Source organism: Cupressus sempervirens, chromosome 3, assembly GCF_028749045.1.
Source record: "Cupressus sempervirens isolate cs-2001-9-10 chromosome 3, ASM2874904v1, whole genome shotgun sequence".
NCBI classification, from domain to species: Eukaryota; Viridiplantae; Streptophyta; class Pinopsida; order Cupressales; family Cupressaceae; genus Cupressus; species Cupressus sempervirens.
The window spans coordinates 1,038,374,430-1,038,388,980 of record NC_143120.1 but is presented as its reverse complement, the minus strand read 5'-3'; positions in this window follow the sequence as shown (position 1 = coordinate 1,038,388,980).

Genomic DNA, 14,551 nt, shown 5'->3' with positions numbered 1-14,551 from the left:
CTCAGCTTGTTGCTTCACCTTGGGAGGTAGGGCTACAATACTGACATCTTCTAGCATCTCTTTACTATTCTGACATATTTCTAACATTGGCCCCTTGTATTTGACCAGATCAAACACATTGAACCAATGAACATTGGTGAGATGTTTAGATCTATGGGGAGCTCTACCATATAGGTATTATGTCCATATTTTGCTAACACATTGCATGGACCCACTCCCTTTTGTAGTCTATATTTGTTTAAGTGAACCATGACATACTCTCCTACTTCAAATTGTATGTCCTTCTTATTGGAAGATTGGAAAATTGGTTTGATGATAATATGAATGACTAGTTGAGCATGATAACCATTTGAGGTTTTGGGAGATACTTCTAAGTATCTAGTATATGTAGTTAACATCGAAAGAAGAAAGGATAAGTCTAGAAGAAGTTATGTAAGTGTTGGTGATGTTTGTTTTGAGATAAAGTTTACAGAGGCATGTTCTGGTAAACTTGTTATATCTTTTACCAGAGTTGATATCTTGAAGATAGAGGTTGACAACATAGAGAAGGCATGTTGAGAATGATGTGGCTAAGCTCACTCATCATAATATTGCATGTACAGAAAGTTATTCAAGTTGCAACGTGAAAGATTTGTGTTATCGCTAAGTGTAACGTGTTCTTAATGAGGTGCTATAATAATTAATTGATAAGGACTAGCACTAATTCAAGGAATTATTTTATGGACTTGATATAAAGGAAGGAAATTTTCCTTTATCATAGTATGGATGAATGCAAATTGTAAATGTTCGATAAGTAGTAGAGAGTGTGGAATGCGAAGTTAAGTAGAGCAGTGCCGAAGTGAAGGAAACTTCATTGTTGGGGCTTTGCTGAGTGATCCAAGGTTTGATATTTCGATCTGAGGTTCGTGACCTAGTCTACAAGATTTGACAGTGGTTGGTCACATTGACAAGACAGAGGAAAGGACAAAGGAAAGAAGAAAATAACAATAAATTACTTGTTCGAGAAGTGAGCTCTTCTTGTAGTTAAAATTGCATGTTTGGGCAATGGGCTCTTGTTGCATACATTTTACCACAACTCCTAATAGGGTTGGCACAACTCCAAATAGAATTAGAATCTTCTAATAGGGATTCAAATTATCCTAATAGGGACTCACTGTACTAAATGTTGTAATAGACTCCTAATAGGGTCTATCTTCTAACAAGGAATATTTATATTAATACATCATCTTTTGGGCATCATTCCCATAAAGGTTTTCTGTCTGATCAAAGGTTTGCCTAGTCAACATATCTAGTATAATTTTCTATGTGCATCTTTGTATGGTTTTTTTTAACTTTAGTTGAATGGTTAATTTTGTTTAAAGAAGATAAGTGTTTTAATTATTGGATAACTGATTCACAGTGCCACCCCCTCCCCCCACCAAGAGATATCTTGGTGGACTATTGTTTCTAACAATTGGTACTAAAGCCTCAAGTCCTTGAAGAAAAAGTTTTAAAAATTTATGAGATCCATGGTGAACATGTTCATGAAAGATAGTCAAATTTTGATGGAACAAACTATGATAGTTGGAAGGAAAAGATGAAGACACATTTTTTGTGTATGGGTCTAGGATATTTGATCTTTACAAAATCAGCGAAGAAAATCATCGAAGAAAATGATTTGGAAACTTGCACGAAGGCAGAAAGAGATCTTTTCATGTGTGACATGAGAGCTAGAGAAGCATTATTGATTGCACTTCCTGAGATTGAGTACAATCAAGTAAAATCACTTCCTATTTCACATTTGATTTGGAAAGCTTTGGAAAATAGTTTTGAAGGTGATGTACATTCTAAGTTGAGGCTAAAAAGTTTTATTTGTGCATTTCAAGATGCTAAAATGATGGAAGATGAATTTTTAAGAACATATATAGGCAAGATATTAGAAATTACTACAGCAACTAAAGATCAAGATTGAAATAAAGAAGATGATGAGGTTATATGGAAGATATTGAAGACTCTAACACCACCATTCAAGCTAGCAATTTAGATGATACAATTGTTGATATCTTGTACCAAATATTTCACTAAGGAGACATTGCTTAGAAGACTTAAAGTAGTTGAGAATGAACTTAGATAGTCCAAAGAATTAACCAAAACAGAGACAACTTTTAGTGCCTTAAATACTCGACCTAACCTATCAAGGAGCATAAGTGCTAGAGGAGATTTTTCTAGCAGCAGCATATCTGAGGAAGATAGGATGATTGATGAAACAATAACCCTTCTGGTAAGAAGAGAGAAAGGAGGTAAGAAAACTTTAAGTGTTGGACTTGTGATGAATATGGTCATTATGCATCTAAGTGTCCTAAAAGGGAGAAAAATTATAAGGGAAGTTATAAGTATAGAAAGGATAGAGAATGTTTGGATGAAAATGAAGATTATGGTTCTGATGAACAAGCATTAAGTGCTAGTGATGATAAAATTAGATTTGTGTCAATTAAAGAAATTCCAAAGGAGGTAGCTTTGGTATCACAGGTTGAGAAGAAATCTAATTGGATAATTGATAGTGGTTGTTCACATCATATGACTAGTGATATGAACAAGTTTGTTGGCATCAAAAGTCTGGATGGAGGAATTGTCAGAGGTGGAAACAATGCAACATGCCAAGTAAAAGGTATTGGATCTATAACTCTTGATGGTAAAACTAATACTAAGGATGTATACTTTGTTGATAGTCTAAAGCATAACCTTTTGAGTGTTGAACAACTAGTAGACAAATTTTATTAGTTGCAATTCATAGATAAGACATGCATGATTAGAGATAAAGATAGAAAGGTAATTAGAACATAAACTAGATCTAGAGGTAATGTATTTCAGTTAAATCCCACTGAAATGACATGTTTGGTTGCAAAGGTAGATGATAGTTGGTTTTGGCTTAAGAGATTTTATCATATAAATTTTGATAGTATTTTGAGGACTAGTGAAATGTTTTCTATTAGAGATTTGCCAAAGAATGTAAAGCCTACTAACACAGTTTGAAAGGAGTGTGTTTTGGAAAAGCATAACAAAACTTCTTTTCCCAACAAGAAGTTTACAACTACAACAAAGTTGGAGATTGTACACACAGATCTCAGCGATCGTAAAAAGATAAAAGGATTCTATGGTGAAAGATACTTTATGATTCTAGTTCATGATTTTTCTAAAATGATGTGGGTTGCATTTCTTAAAGAGAAATCTGAGGCATTTGACAAGTTTAAGATATTCAAGAATAGAGTTGAGAATGAATCTGATGTAATGATTAAATGTTTAAGATCATATAGAGGAGGAGAAATTACTCTGAATGAGTTTAACATGTTTTCTGAGGAAAATGGAATTAAGAGATAGCTATCAGCTCTAAGAAATCCTGAAAAAAATGGCATTGCAAAGAGAAGGAAGAAGTCTGTTATAAAAGTTGTAAGAGCTATGTTAGCAAAGAATGATGTATCCAAAGCATTTTGGAGGGAAGCTATGAATACAATAGTCTACACTATGAACAAAGTTCAAGTCAAGAAGGATACAAACAAGAGACCTTATGAACTATGGTTTGGTCACTCACCTACAATTAAGTACTTCAAAATATTTGGAAGTAAGTGTTACATAAAGAGAGATGATGACATTGGTAAGTTTGATGCTAGAAGTGATGAAGGTACATTTCTTGGTTATTCATTGAAAGGCAAGGCTTATAGATTTTATAATCAGAGAACTAAGACTATTATGGGAAGTGCAAATGTGAGAATTGATGAGAAATTTAGAGTACAAGAGAGAAAAAATTATTACAATTTAGATGATGATGTTGTTATTAAGCCAAGGAATGATGAGGTATTTCTTGAGACTAACAATGATTTGCAAAATGAAGGAGAGCCAAGGTAGCAACAAAGCTCAAAACCTTCAATAGAACCAAGAGTTGAGATAGCAACTCCTTCTTCAAGAAAGAATGTGATAAAGAATCACTCGTTTGAATAGATAATTGGAAGCAAAGACAAAGATGAAATGACAAGAAGCATGGTTAATGAAGAACTATGCTTGATATCTCAAGTTGAGTCAAAGAATGTAGATAAAGCATGTAAAGATGACTATTGGAAGAAAGCTATGAAAGATGAATTGCATCAGATAGTAAAGAATGAGACATGGGAATGGGTCCCTAGACCAGTAGATAAGAATGTGATAGGAACCAAATGGATCTTCATGAACAAAATGAATGAGCAAGGAGAAGTTGTGACAATAAAAGAGAGACTGGTATGTAAAGGTTACTCATAGCAAGAAGGAATAGACTATGAGGAGTTTTATGCTCTAGTGGCTAGAATAGACGCTGTAATATTATTCTTAGCCTATGCAGCACAGAAGAAATTCAAAGTGTATCAAATGGATGTTAAGTTAGCATTTTTGAATGGAGAACTTGAAGAATAGGTATACATTAAGTAGCTTGAAGGATGTCCTTTGATAAATGACAAGGACATAGTATGCAGACTGAGGAAAGCATTATATGGATTGAAGCGAGCATCCAAAACTTAGTATGTAAGGTTGGACAAGAATTGGACAAAGCTCGGATATAGCAAAGGTATGTTAGATAGTAATATATATTGGAAAGAAACTAATGATGGTTTGATGATTTTGGTTATATTTGTTGATGATATCATATTTGAAGGAAATGATGAGGAAAGTAAGAAGTTTGCAAAAAAAATGAAGAAAGAATTTGAAATGGGTATTGATAGGAGAGATGAAATATTTCTTAGGATTGCAAATAGTACAAAATAAAGAACGTATCTTTATTTCTCAGACTAAGTACTTGAAGGATTTACTGAAAAGGTTTGGTTTAGAAACTTGTAAACCTATTGGAACACCAATGGAAACTAGACACAAGTTATCTACAAAGGAAGAGACACCTACTGTTGAATAGAAGACGTACAGATCTATGATTGGAGGATTACAATATCTGACTCACACAAGGTCAAATATAGAAAATGCAGTTGGAATTCTTGCAAGACTCTAGGCTAATCCCAGAGAAGCACATTATGCAACACTGAAAAGGATATTTAGATATCTGAAAGGAACATCTGAATTTGGGTTATGGTATGATAGATCTAATGATCTTACTCTAAGTGCTTATATTGATGTAGATTGGGCAAGAAGTATGGATGACAAAAAGAGCACTAGTGGAGGAGATTTTTTTCTTAGAGGAAGATTGCTTTCTTGGTTAAGAAAGAAGCAAGATTGTACATCTCAAAGTACAACAGAAGTAGAGTATGTTGTAGTAGCAAATAACTGCAATCAATTTATTTGGATGAATCAGATGTCAAAGGATATAAGGATAGAAATTAGTGAACCTATTGTTATACATTGTGACAACACAAGCATGGTAAATATGTCTAAGAATCTAGTATTGCATTCAAGGACTAAGAAAATCTATTAAGTATCATATGTTGAGAGAAAAAATTGGTGAAAAATAAATCAAATTGGAGTATGTAAGCACAAAAGAGTAGATTGTAGATATATTCACTAAGCCTCTTCCCAAAGAGACTTTGAGTATTTGTGAGGCATGCTTGGGGTTATGCCCCTTCCTACATCAGAGTAGAAGATGCAAGAGTGCAATAGTCCAGGGTAACAGAGCACCATTGTTTGTCTAGACTAGATGCCAATGCTTCATATATGGGGGAGTATTTGTAATGGATAGAGTCATCTAGGACTCTTATTGATGTTGTTTTGAACAATGTCTTTTGAAACTCGAGATGAATAAGTATTAGTTATTACAGAGTTTGATGCAGAGATATTGCTTGTAGAAACCTTTGACATTGATGTCAATGGGGGAGAAGTTTGTCATGAAAAACATTATACTATGGGGGAGAAGTATTGCAGGAAAAACATTATGCTAAAGTTGAGAAGTTTGGTTGTATGCTGAGTGAGAATTTCAACATAAGCATGGTATGTGGAATGACAGTTTGGTATAGGGCACATTGAGGTATATCAGTGGGGGAGTATGATTGATGAAGAGGGTTTGAAGAGTGATAGTCTTTTGTTGGTATTCTTGGAACTAGATATTTTTCATCTATGTTGCCATCAATGCCAAAGGGGGATATTGTTGAAAGATTGGAAGATTGGTTTGATGATAATATGTTACATTCATGACTGAGTTTGTCATTGATGTCAACATAGCATGTTTGATGTCTTTTGTGGTATCTGATAGAAGAACAATAGAAAGAGTAAGTTGGTACAAACAACTAGTTGAGCATGATAACCACCTGAGGTTATGGGAGATATGTTTGAGTATCTAGTATATGTAGTTAATGTCAAAAGTAGAAAGGATAAGTCTAGAAGAAGTTATATAAGTTTTGGTGATGTCTACTCTGAGATAAAGTTTACATAGGCATGTTTTGGTAAAATTTTTATATCTCTTAGCAGAGTTGATATCTTGAGGATCGAGGTTGAGGACATGCACAAGACATGTTGAGGATGACATGGCTAAGCTCACTCATCATAATATTGCATGTATGAAAAGTTATTCAAATTGCAAGGTAGAAGATTTGTGTTATCACTAAGTGTAACATGTTCTTAATGAGGTCCTATAATAATTAATTGAGAAGGACTAGCAATCAACTCAAGGAATTATTTTATGGACTCAATATAAAGGAAGGACATTTTCCTCTATCATGGTATGGATGAATGTAAATTGTACATGTTTGATAAGCAGTAGAGAGTGTGGAATGTGAAGTTAAGTAGAGCAGTGTGAAAATGAAGGAAACTTCATTGCCAAGGTTTTGCTAAGTGATCCAAGGCTTGATATTTGGATCTAAGGTTTGCAACCTAGTCTACAAGGTCTAACAGTGATTGGTCCAATTGATAGGATAGAGGAAAGAAGAAGATAATAGTAAATTACTCATTTGAGTAGTGAGCTCTTCTTGTAGTTAAAATTGCATGTTTGAACAATGGGCTCTTCTTTCATACACTATACCACAACTCCTAACTAGGTTGGCACAACTCCTAATAGGGTTGGAATATCCTAACAGGGATTCAAAGTCACCTAATAGGGACTCATTGTACTAAATGTTGTAATAGTCTCCTAATAGGGTCCATCCTCTAACAAGGAATATTTATATTAGTACATCATCTTGTGGGAATCATTCCCACCAAGGTTTGCCCTCTGATCACAAGTTTTCCTAGTCAACATATTTGGTGTAATTGTCTATGTGCATCTTTGTATGGTTGTTGTTTACTTTGATTGACTGTTTAATTTTGTTTAAAGAAGATAAGTGTTTTAATTATTGGATAACTGATTCACCCCCCTCCCCCTCTCAGTTATCTTGGTGGACTATTGTTTCTAACACTTCCTTCACTTTTCCACCTTGCCCTTCTCCTTTTGAGTAGCCTCTTCTATGGTCTTCTACACTTGCTCTTGTATCTCTTTACGGTCTAAGAGAAACCTTCTGCATAACCATTTCTATGCTCCATAGCTTTGAGATCCCCACGTCCACATACTCCTCTTGGGTGCATACCATACACTATTTCAAAAGGGCTTCTCCCTATTGTAATATTCACACTATCATTATAGGAATATTCAGATTGATGGATGATCAAATTCCATGTATGTCCATACTCCTTGGTTAGATATTAGTTTGACCATCAGTTTGAGGATGGTAAGTTGACCTGAATGATAGATTAGTTCCTAGATTGCTCCATAGAATCTTCCAAAAATGACTCATGAACTTCGTATCTCTGTCAGAGACTATGCTTAGGGGAAACCAATGGATTCTTATAATCTCTTTGAAAAACAAGTGTGCAACATAGCTAACTTCATGAGTAGTCCTACAAGGACTGAAATGACCCATCTTGTTGAACCTATCTACCACCACATAGATGCTATCCAACCATATTTTAGTCTTAGGAAGACCTACCACAAATTATATTCTAATGCATTCCCATGGCCTATTAGGAATAGGTAGGGGTTGGTACAAACCTGCATTACTCGATCTCCCTTTTTCTTTCATGCATACTATACATCACTCTACATACATTCAGACATCTCTTGGCAACCTGGGTCAATAGTAGAACCTTTGAACTAACTCCAATGTCTTATTCAGACCAAAATGGCTACTAAGACTGCCATTGTGCTTATCTTGAATAAGCTTCTCCCTCATTGACCCTTGAGGAATACATAATTGATTCCCTTTAAACAACAAGCCACTTCTAGTTATATTTAGAGAACTAACTATGAAAGTGATTTTGGAAATCAGCACATGGTATACCTTATAGGCTTCAGAGAAATCTTCATCATCCTTGTAGAGATCCTTGAAACTTTCTATTCTAATGCTCTACAATTATACCTCTTATACTATCAACTTTCTCCTACTTAATGCATCCACCACCTTGTTCAGTTGTCCCTTCTTGTGCTTAATATTGAATGTGAAAATTTATAGGTACTTCATCCACTTCAAGTGGCTATTACTCAACTTATCCTGAGTATTGATGTAACTAAGGGCTTGATTATCAATAAACACCACAAATTCCTTAGTTAGGAGATAATGCCTTCATTTCCTTAACAATTTCACTAGAGAATATAACTCCAAGTCATAGGAAGAGTGATTCTTCTTGGCTTTATTGAGCTTCTCACTAAAGAAAGCTATGGATCTATCTTCTTGGCTCAATCACGTCCCTACTATAATTCCACTTGCATCACACTCCAATGTGAACAACTTCTCAAAACAAGGAAACATTGGGATAGGTTGGGTAGCAACTTCTTGCTTCAACTTTTCAAAGTATATTCATGCCTAAAGATTCCATTTGATTGTATTCAATCCATCTTGGATAGTGTCCAACACTGGTGCACAAATACCACTAAAGTTCCTAATAAACTTTCTATAAAATTGAGCTAACCCATAAATACTCCTTACCTTTTTTCTTGTGGTTGGTTTTGGCCAATTCAAGATATCCTCCACCTTGCTTGGGTCCATTTTAAATTAACCTTGTAATACAAAAAAACCCTAGGTATACCAATTCTTTCTTGAGGAAGTCATACTTTTCCAACTTGATAGACAACTTCTCCTCATGCAACCTTTTAAACTTACAATATCCAAATGTTTCATATGTTCTTCTCTAATTTGGCTAAAGATGAGTATGTCATCTAGGTATACAACTACAAACTTGCCAATGTAGTCCTTAAGAACTTCATTAATTAACCTCATGAATGTGCTAGGGACATTTATAAACCAAAATGGCATAACTCTCCACTCATACAACCCTTTAGTCATCTTGAATATTGTTTTCCATTCATCTCCCTTGTGGATTATCATATGATGGTAGCCACTTTTTAAGTCTAACTTAGTGAAGTACCTAGATCCTCCTATACAATCCATCCAATCTTAAATCTTAGGTATGGGAAACCTATATATGGTTGTGTTTCTATTAATAGCCCTAGAATTGGTACAAAGTCTCCACTTACCACCCTTCTTGGATGCCAATACTATTTTTGTACTACACAAGGACTAATGCTCTTCTTTATCAACCCTGGGTCTAGCAACTCCTGCACTTGTCTAGCCACTTCTTGGTTTTTCTCTAGAGTGAGCTTGTAAGATTCCTTGTTAGATAATGAGGCTCCTAGGATAAAGTCAATCTAATGACTCTTCTAGGATAAAGTCAATCTAATGACTAATAGCCCTTTTAGGAGGTAGTGTTGCAATTGTTCCATCAATGATAATGCCTTTGAAATTACCAAGAAAATTTTGCACCTCCTCTGGTATAGGTGTTGGCATGATCTTATCTTCTCCTTATGTTGTACCATGATAGCATATCCTTTACCACCTTGTAGAATGCTGAAAAACTCTTTATCACTACTCAAATAGTACACAAGGAGTTTTTCATTGTGGTTCTTCACCCTCCACCAGTGACTATATCTTGAATGTCCTATTGTCCTTCTTAAAAGAAATGGTATTCTCCTTCCCATCATAAATGACACCTCTTTCATACTACCATGGTCTATCCAATAGGAGATGGCATGAATCCATAGGAAATATGTCACAAATCAACCTATCCTTGTATCCACCAATAGAGAATTCCACCCTTGCGTTCTCATTCACACTTAGATACTTTGCCCTTTGTTCAACCATGTCACCTTATAGGGATCGATATCAGGTATCTTCTCAAGTTTGAGCTTCTTCACTACCTCTTCAAAGATGATATTATCTATAGACCCTAAATCCACAATAACCTTGCACACTTTACTCAGTATTTTGCACTTTATTCTTATTAAGGTTCTTCTTTGCTTTGGCTTCTCCTTTATAGGTTGTATGATCAAAACCCTCCTAACATTAGGTTCTCCCCCATTTTTGACTCAATGTGATTGATCTCATGTGACTTGACACTTGATGTGTCTTCTTGAGAACACCAAACCCTTTTCTCACTATTACAATGCTTTCTCTAGACACCTATAAGAAGGATGACCCAACTATCCACAACTATAGCATTTCATGATAGAAAAATAAGAGTTGCTTCTACCTAAACCCCTTCCTCTATTGGGACATCCTTGAGATCCTCTACCTCTTCCATCCCCTCATCTTAGAGTAGTTTCACTCCCATGCTCAGGAGCTTTGGACTCCCCTTGGAATTTTGATTTAGTTCCTCTACCTTGGTATCCACCTCGATGACCTCTCTAATCTCTTCCTCTATCTTTTCCTTTGGAAGACTGTTCATGCTTCCTTTTATTCTTTTCTTCAATCTTTATAGCCAATTGATAGTATCGATGCACTATTTTAGGGCTAAGAAGAGTCATCTCTTCTTGACTATTAAATCTTAGGCCACTAAGATATCTAACTACCTTAAGGCTTTCATCCTCTTCCACATGTGACCTCCTACAAATCTTTTGAACTTCCTAAGGGTAGGAACTTTGCTTCTGCTTTTTCCTTTTCTAATGCAACCAAATTTCATAGTCTTCATGATGTAATAGGTTTCTTGCATTCTTGTTCCCTCTCTAACTGAATGAAATTCTACCATGTCAAAGCAAAGCCTCTCAATATTTAGTTTACCACTCTGAATTTATGAGCCTTGGTGATGTTATAACACTCAAAATGATTTTTCATACCTTCTATCCAGTCCATGACTAGGTCTGCTTCCATCTTTCCACTAAATAATGGAATGCCCTCAAGTATCTTCCCACTCATATCCTTTAGTGCCTTCAAGAGAGGATCCTCTGGTAGAGCATGGTCTAGTGTGGGAACTTCATCCTCTACAAAAAATTTTGGTTGCTTCCCATAAACCTTTTCCTTGACTTCATCTATCTTTTCTTTCACTTGATCCAACTTATCTTCTAGTTGGGCTAATCTCTTTCTGAGAGATTTATTTTCTTTCTCTTGATCATTCATGTCTTCTTGGAAAATTGTAATTGGTCATCATTTTGGTTTCACCTCCTAATTCTTCTTCATTTTGATACATCTATCCACAAGCCAAATCTTTTGTGGCTCTGATACCACTCTGATAGGGAGGTTGGATGAGTCAATCATTGACTCATGCACATAGTCTTCTTACAAGACTTCTAGGGTGACTCTTCCTCAACACTTTCAACCTATATGACTTTATTATTCTTAAGGGTCACTTGGTTTCTCTAGCCCACCTAACTATCAAGAAAGAGCACTCTATCAAGCCAAAACATGATGCATTCACATTCCCTTCACTTTAGCCCTTAAATAAAACATGAAGGCTCAGAACCTCCAAATCTTGAATTAGGCTTGGTAGAAGTTTAAATATATTGAAAAAAACTTCTAATCAATCAATTAGGTAGGTTTTATGTCTCACCAAATTCAAATCCCCATCTAATCTCTTACTTTCTTTTCAAATATGCCTAATAGGCCAAGAGCCCCAATTAGGTCTCCTCAAGTGAGAAAATATGGTTTTTATCCATACCTTCCAAAGTAACCTTGCAAAATATTTTAGGTTTCTTGGTCCATTTTCCATCCCCTTAAATATTTTTGGGGTCTTGGGATCATACTCTTCCATCCATTACCCTAACCCAAACTAGGTGAAAATAGGGATTTTTAGGCTTAACTGGTTGGGCCAAAAGACAAGGTTGTTGCAAGATTTTTATGGGATTGGTATGGACCTCTCTCCTTCATGGGATGATGTTAAGACCTTATTATATAATTTCCAAGAAGAATTAGGACTCTATCTTTTCTCCTTTGCAAGCATGGCACACTTTTGTGCGGTGTTCCCTAGCCGAACTCACCACAAGCTCACCTAGGGAAAGACCTTAAAAATGGTTTTTCTACATTTGAGGGTGCTAGATTTTCTATACATGATGTAATTGGAGTGTAGTCACTATCTCCAAGAGGTTGTATAGATTGAACGGTGAGGAAGTGAGTTAGAGCTCCATCTTCTAGAACTGCTTGGACAAACCCAATGACAATGTAAAACCAAGATAATTTCACCAAAGAAAATGAAACTAATCAAAAATCCTAACTAGAAACATGCATGCTTAAAAAAACATGAAAACTGAAATATCCTCATGTGATAGTATGGATCTTTTACACCTAACTACCTACTATCATTAAAAACCAAGAATTTTCTCAAAAAGATGCTCAAATGTTGATTGCAAAAACTCACATTCTATATATTGAACTTCCAACCCTTCTCATGGGTCTTCTTCAGCCATATATAGTGTGATGGGGTTTTTATTGAATCTTTTGAAATCCTTCCAAATTATTTGCAACTATTTCTCAAAAAGTTGGTCAAGCAACTTTTAAAAGTTGCAAAGTTGCACAATGAAACTTTTACAACTTTTTGCAACTTTTTACTAATTTGGTCAGATGACCTTTCTATCATCTCAAACTTCACCATAAGTCTTAACTATGGTCAAAACCACACCCTAAATATTTATATCCCTTAATGACCTCATGATGATATCATCATCGTGCCTTGTGCCAATCAGGGGGCTTTACAACTTCCTAGCCCCTAATTGCACCTAGTAAAAGGCCCTGAGAATCTATGAACAAAACTCTCCAATATATTCCAACTATTGTCAACATGACCTAATTTTCCACATCCAAAATTCACAAAGGTTCACACTTACACAACAAAAGAAAGAAACTTTGATATTTCCTAAGCAATCATTAGTTGCTCCTGCACCAATAAATAGGAAACCTAAGATGCAAATGGGGGCATGTCATCACATGAGTCAACTCTAAAGTTACCCTAGAAGCCTCTTTAGACCCTGACCCCCTAGTGACTCTATTTAGCATTAGTAATCCTTTTATACAAACATGAAAACTAACTGTGCTAGATCACAATCAAGAATCTTCTCCCACTCCCATCCTAGCTTGTATTAGTACTCAAGGCATGGGAAAGGAACACTTAATCTTTTTAATTAATTTGAAGACCCCCCACTATCCACTATATTTTTATAGTGGGGTAACACTATAGGATGAACATGCATCCTAATGAAATGAAATCCACCAAACCTAAGGCTTGGATTTTCCTTGGAGATCCAACACAAAGCCTTAGTTGACTCAAATAGGTATGTGGTGTATTTTTTAGCAAGCATGCCAAAAATGCAAAATGTTTTTTTGTGTGCTCTTCATCAGGTTTCATAATGGTTAAATATCAATAAAATTAGGTTACATGATATTGTATATCTCTATGTTACCTATCTAACCATATAATCTAATTTAAATTCATACTAGTTTAAGCCTATCAACTCGAATTTATGTTGAATGTATGCCCTTTTTTCTGGTCAAAAATCAATGTGTAGTATTTTGGGGTTAGATTTTGGCTTGTTCACCAAAGTTTGCAACAAGTTAGTATTTTAGAAACCTAGTCTCCATTATACACACTTCATAAAAGAATTTTTATTTTTGATTAGTTTCACTAATTCTAGGGGGAACACTCAAATTTTTCATGTTTATAGAATGTGTCCACCTACAAAATTTGTTAAAATTTTCATTGAAATGGTTGATATTTCTTATTTCTATCATAAGTGATTATCTAGACAATAAATGAAATCTCTGAACTAATTTATTTATTTTTAATATATATTTATCATAAGTACTTATCTATATCATAGTGAAAAATCTAGATTCCACTTCATTTTAATAGTAGTTATATTTATCATTTGTTCTTATATATACCATTAGAAAATTGTATCATATTAATCAAATATGAGATTTAGGTTTAAAATAAGTTTTGGATCTTGGTTTGATTGATTTCAATATTATGTGCTTGTCCTCACTATCCTTTTCCTTAGATTGTGGTAGTTAATTTACAATGATTCACCAATGTGTTCATTAAAGATAACTAGAGTTCATATATATATCCTAAAAATTACAATATGTTCCATTTAATGATAGTATTCAATTGGTTTCTCTCCACAAAAAATAATCATGGCGGATTCCAAGACATCTAAAGGATTTAAACCATGGTCTCCTATATATGTCATCTTTTGATTGGGGATCAAGTCTATAAGAAAACTCACTGTCATGTGTTGACTTGTTATACCATGAACAAAAAAAATTCTACAAAATGCAAAGACTAAGCCTATATCACTTTTACTTTCCAAAATTTTGTGGTT